Source organism: Lynx canadensis, chromosome C1 (assembly GCF_007474595.2).
Source record: "Lynx canadensis isolate LIC74 chromosome C1, mLynCan4.pri.v2, whole genome shotgun sequence".
NCBI classification, from domain to species: Eukaryota; Metazoa; Chordata; class Mammalia; order Carnivora; family Felidae; genus Lynx; species Lynx canadensis.
In genome coordinates, this window is record NC_044310.1 from 17,819,556 (window position 1) to 17,825,555 (window position 6,000).

The following is a 6,000-nucleotide window of genomic DNA, read 5'->3' on the forward strand; positions in this document are numbered from 1 at the left end:
ACAGTGGCTAAGAATGTGGCCACCGGAGCTGGTGGATCTGGGTTCACACCGCGGTGCCGCCTTTAAGAGCTGTGTGTCCGTCAGCAAAGGAGAACCGAATGCCCACTGCCTAGGACTTTTGAGGGGATTAGTAGAGCACTGGGGCCTGCTAGTGCCACCGAGGACCTGGCTTTTAGACTTAATTTAATTTAATGTAACTTATATTTAAATCTGGAAACTGACTCAGCGTAAAATATTTTCCTATGAAGGACCACTTTGTTGTTTGGTAGGACTGCATCACGCTTTTTGTGTATTTTTCTCTAACTAGCTGCTTATTAAGATATAATTTACATACCAGTAAATTCTCCATTTGAAAGTATACAACTCAGTGGCTGTTAGTATATTCACAAGGTTAGGCGACCGTCACCACTAAATGCAGAACACTTCATACCCCCAGAAAGAAAGCTCATACCTGTTAGCAATCTCTCCACATTCTCCCCTGCCCCCAGCCCCTGGCAACCATAATGTACCTTCTGTCTCTAGGAGTTTGCCCATTCTGGACATAGCGTATGAATGGAGTCATTAATATGCTCTTTTGATTCTGGCTTCTTTCACTGAGCGTAGTTTCTCAAGGTTTCCTTCATCTTGCATTTACTCCTTTTTATGGCTGAATAATATGTAATATTCCTTTGAAAGTGTATGCCACCATTTGCGTATCTAGTCATCAGTTCACAGATATTTGGGTTGTTTCCATTTTTTGGCTACGAGCCCCTGGAAACATAGCATTCAAATTGAGATGTGTGCTAAGTGTAAAGTCGATTCCAGATTTCAAAGACTTGTACGAGAAAAGAATATAAAATGCCTTGTTAACACTTTATTTGTATTGGCTGTATGTTGCAATCACACTTTTTTTTTTTTTTTTTTTTTACATGTGTTGGGTTAAATAAAACATATCCTTACAAAAAACTAGCCTGAACACAAGACCGGGAAGGCGTGAGCCGCTGGGGGGTGGGGGGGTGGGGGTGGGCAGGGGCAGGGGTAGTTCAGGGCCTGAAATGCAGAACAGGTTGACTCAGCAGCCAGAGAGGACACTTTTGGTCACCCTTCCTTGGCACTGAGGGCAGCTGCAGGGAGGACAATCCAGGCAGGAGTTGGGAGCAGACCCGCACGTAGAATTAGGGACAAAAGGAGTAATTGCAGTGGCCGGTGACAACAGTGGCTTCTCCTGGCACCTGGCCTGGGTCGGGGCTGCAGAGATGCTCACACCCCATAAGCTCCCCGGCTCCTCCCAATGGGAGAGGCCTCCTTACCCCTGGGCACCGGGCATCTGGCTCCTGAGTGGCCATCAGGAGCCTGGAGCCCCGGCTCTGCTCTGTCACCATCCTGCTGTATGTCCTTGGGCAAGTCCCTTCCACTCTGGGCCTTGTCAGGCGAGGGGATTGGCTTAGGGGATCTGGAGCGTTCTCCAGCTTTACTATTTAATATAACAATTTTAATATTAATATTTCCTATTCTAAATGAAAAAGTCCTGAGTCAAACAGATGGGAGATCAATCCCGGCTTTCTCCTTACGGGCTGTGTCACGTCTCTGCCTCATGTTTCTCCATCTATAAAATGGGGTAAATAATAAATAGTTACCTCACAGGGTCACCGTGTAGTTTAAATCAGATAATCATTGCTGAGGCTGAGTGCTTAACTAGGTACCAAGTACTGTCCTAAGTGCTTTGCACAGATGAGCATATTTAATCTTCCCACCAAACCCTCCAAGGCAGGTCTCAGTTCCATTGCCAAGGGCACACAGTGACAGTGTTTCAGAGCAAGGGTTTTAAAGCCAGGACTTCCAGAGTTCTTTATGCCTCATGCTAACCCAGTGCCAGCACACATAATAAACCCTCAGTAAGTGTTGGAAGGGAGAGGGAGGCAGAACCCCATGGTTGTTGATATACCTCGATGGAGCACTATTAAGCTCCCCACCGAACAGATAGGGACACCAGGCCCAAAAGGATGAAGTGATGTGTCCTGGGCCACCGCCAAAATGGTGACAGTGCGAAACCCAAGTATCCTGGCTCAGAGCTCCCTCAAGTCTTTGAAACAGGAGTGGATCTCATGCAAGTCTGCTGGCACATGAGTGGCCCCAACCCAGGCTGATCTCAGAACTCATCACTTGGCTGATTACCATCTGAATATCAGCGCGGTGCTTCTGGAAATGCCTTTGCCTTCCTCTGTGTAGAGTCCCTGAACTCATCTAGGTAGAATCCTTAGTTGCTAGGTCTCGCATTTAATAAGAATTGTCTGCCCAGGGCACTTAAAAAGTCACTCTTGTCTTGAGACTCAGTTCAGATATTTCTTGAGTGTTTACTGTGGGTAAGAACATGTATTAGGTGCCGGAGCTACAGGGAGATGAAGGGACTACCTCCCTGCCCTGCCCTCCGGGAGTTCCCAGTTGAATCAGACAGATAAAAGAAATTCCCTTGCTCAAGAATAATTGCTTAAAGATGGGCAAAAATGATAAAGGCCAGTGTTGGTGATGGTGTGGAGAAGGAATCACTCTTGTTCCCTGCTGGTGGGAAATGAACTTGGTACCACCTTTCTGGGGAACAGTCGGTCACAGGGACTAAATGTCATAAAATTGTGCCTGCCCTTAAGATCCTGCAATCCTACCTCTTGAAACCGGCCCCGGGGAAATAGTTGTGGCTGGGCACAAAGATTTAGCTGTAGTTATGTTAATACAGCATTGATTATACTAACCTCAAACTGGATGTAACTCGAATGTCCCTCAGTGGGTGCCTGGTAAATGAGGCCAGGTCTTCCATACAAAGGTCTTCATAGAACATTTCATGCTGGAAAGAGGTTCACGTTGTTGCCTAATGGGAGAGAAACAGCAGGTAACAACAGTATCCGTACAGTGATATCATTTTTTTTTTTAGTCAGGATACATATTTGCCACGATGAGAGCTAACATTTATTGAGTCAATTACAGGGATTATGTCAATCCTACAACATAGATCATTTCTTTAAAAAAAAAAAAAACCTTCTAAATAAACTTTTTCATATCATAGATGCGGTCTTTATTTTCATTTTACAACTGGGGAAATGAGGTTCAGACAGTTTAGGAGACCAGGCCACCTGTGTATAGCTGGGATTAGAATCCAGCTCAGAGAGCCTGTGCATTTAACCCCGGGGGCTGTGGCCTTCCTGTAGGCAGAGAAAAAGGTAGGGAAGAGCCACAGTAGTTCTCTTTGGATGCAAATTTTTCAGTTATTTATTAAATGTATTACTTAATTTAGTCTTCATTATATTTATCTGCATTTTCATTGTTTTTTTTTTTTTTTCTCTCGATGAGCACGGTTATTTTTACTTCAGATAATACTGGCCTATTGACCCTACAAATCAAAAAGATCAAAAGCTTGAACTGTCAACAGGGTTTTTTCCCTGTCATGCCTTCCAACTGCCAGAGGGCTGTTTCAGGCTAAGGAGCAGGCACACCAAGGTCCAAACTCCTGCAAAGAGCGGAACCTCATCCCCAGCAGCCCCCTCACGCAGGATCCCTAAGGGCTAGGTTCCAGCCGAAGGGGTTCAGTCTACCCACCAGCGCCTGACCTCCAAGGCCTGGACCTCACCTGCAGTTCAAAGGTGGGCACTCTGGTCACGGTGGCCCCATTCCTCTTGATGTAAGGCTTCCAACCACCTCAATGGAATGAACCAGGCAAGGAGAATCCCAAAGCAGGTGGCAAGGATTCTTAAGAAAACCAAGATTCATGTTTTTCCCAAATCAGTTAGCGATCCCCTAGTCACCACCCACCAACGGGTTCGTTCTTTTTACTCCCTGTGCTGGCTGGCTGCTGTAATAACTGTTCATGATTAAAACTGTCACAACGGCTCTTAGACGGCCATATCTTAGGTTTCCACCCTCTGAGGAAAGGGAGACGTTGAGAGCACGCCAAAGAACTGTTGGGGGGGGGGGGGGCGAGGAGGAGTGGGAGCGTGGGCGGAGGAGGAGGGCAGGGAGTTGTAACCATACCGAAAATAGCAAAACGGTAATAATAAACTTAACCAGCATTTACTGAGAACTTAGACATGCTGTGAGGTTTACACGCATGATCTCATTGAATCCTCCCTTAAAACACCAAGAGGTAGATCAGGCACTGTTACTACATGACCTCAAAGGTGGGAGAACCCAGGCGGAGTGATATTAAATAACTTGCCAGAGGTCATGTCACGCAGCTGATAAATGATGCAGTTAGGATCCTAAACCCAAGACCTCCTCTTGCTAAGTAGCGCCTTCCTGGAGCTGTGGGAGCCCCAAACAGTCTTTACACCTCTCGGTGCACGCATGCACGCGCGCGCACACCACCGCGCGCGCGCTTTGCAGTTTCAGGGAAACTGCTGCTTTCAAGTCTCTTGGCCAGAAAGAGCTCACATTTCTTCTGGATTTATGTGAGGCCACTTTGGAAATAGGCCAGCTCGACGACTCTGAGATCAGGCACCCGGGTTTGTATCCTATTACCAACACTACATGTTTCTGTGACCTTGGGCCTCAGTATCTCAGTGTAAAATGAAGATTGGTAATAATACATACACGCATGTACACAATCGCATGCTGACCATAAGGTTTGGAAATATACTATTATTTTGCCTGGATTATAATGTAACATAGCTAAACCGTTCACATTGGTTATTCTTTGTTATTCGATTTGTTTTCAGACTTAATGGCTACTATGTATTTATCTCATGGGGGTTATATGTATGCGCCCGTGTATATGTATACATACAGATATAGATGTTTAAACCATGTATAATATTGAAATATGTGTGCAAGGAACTTAGCATACAGCCTGACACACAGCAGGGGCTTAATACGTGATGGCTCCTGTTATTTTTATTTTCAGAAATCTGGCCTCAACTGACTCTCACCAATGTTAATTCAGTGCTTGCTATGGGAGGGCCCTGGGGGGAAGCTCACACCCAGTGGGGTAGGCAGACATCCTCATGAAGAATTCTCATGGGAGTCTACATAAGTGATGTGCTACCTATATGGACACAGTGCTTCGAGAAAATAATAGACAAAGGAGTGCATTATTGCCAGGGAGACTTAAGTGGTAAGATTTTATTTTTCGGTTAAATGCACAATACAGATAGGTGCACAGGTCTTAAATATACAATTTGGTGAATTTTGATGGAAGTATACACTCGTGTAACCACCACCAGAATCAAGATGGAGAATATTTCTATTCCCTGCCCCCCTCAAGCCCTTTTGTGCCCCTTCCAGTCACAAAGGCAACCACAGTTCTGTTTTTTCCACAGTAGCTTTGCCTGTTCTTGACCTTCATATAAATGGAATCATTTACAGTGTCCTCTTTTTAGGTCTGGCTTCTTCCATTTAACATGGGTGGCAGGTTCTAAGCTGAGCTTCAAAGCATTGCTAGGATTGAATAAGTAACAGTGGGGGCCAAGGAGGTAGCTTGAGAAAAGGTAAAAAGGGAGAAAGATTAACATAGTATGCTTGGGGAATGGTAAGTGTGGCTAGAAAGGGTTGGGTTCCCAATGGGGAATAGTGAGAAAGGGATGGAAAGGTAGGTTGGAGTTTTGTTTTGCAGGATTTTAAATGCCAGGTCAAACAAAGTATGTGGACTTTATCCTGAAGGCAGTGGAGAGCCACCTAGGATTCCTGAACAGAAGATGAAATGTGGGTTTTGAGAAGAAACATAGATATCTATCTCCATAGCAGATAGCATAAAATGGAGTAGAAAGAGTCTGGGTCGAGGGGGTCAGTCGTTGGATCGTTCATTCATGCATGCATGCGTGCATGCACATGTGCGGGCCATTCATTCAGTCTCCCAACTTTTTGACCAGATAGACTGTTCATTCATTCACTCAAAAAGAATGTCTCTGTGACTGGGGTCTGGTTTGACCATTCTCCATTACATTTCATCCCTGGCTTTGGTCCTTGGACTAGAAAACAAATAAAAATTTGATAAACCCTGTCTGTTGTTGTTTCAAATTCTACTCTCCCTTCTTCCAC

General features: G+C 45.1%; 1 protein-coding gene across 1 annotated transcript in view; it reads left to right on the forward strand.

The window, feature by feature from the left end:
- The window catches only part of GRHL3 (grainyhead like transcription factor 3), a 44,276-nt gene that overhangs the window by 21,370 nt on the left and 16,906 nt on the right, over window positions 1-6,000 (forward strand). The gene's annotated exons all lie outside the window — the stretch shown is intronic.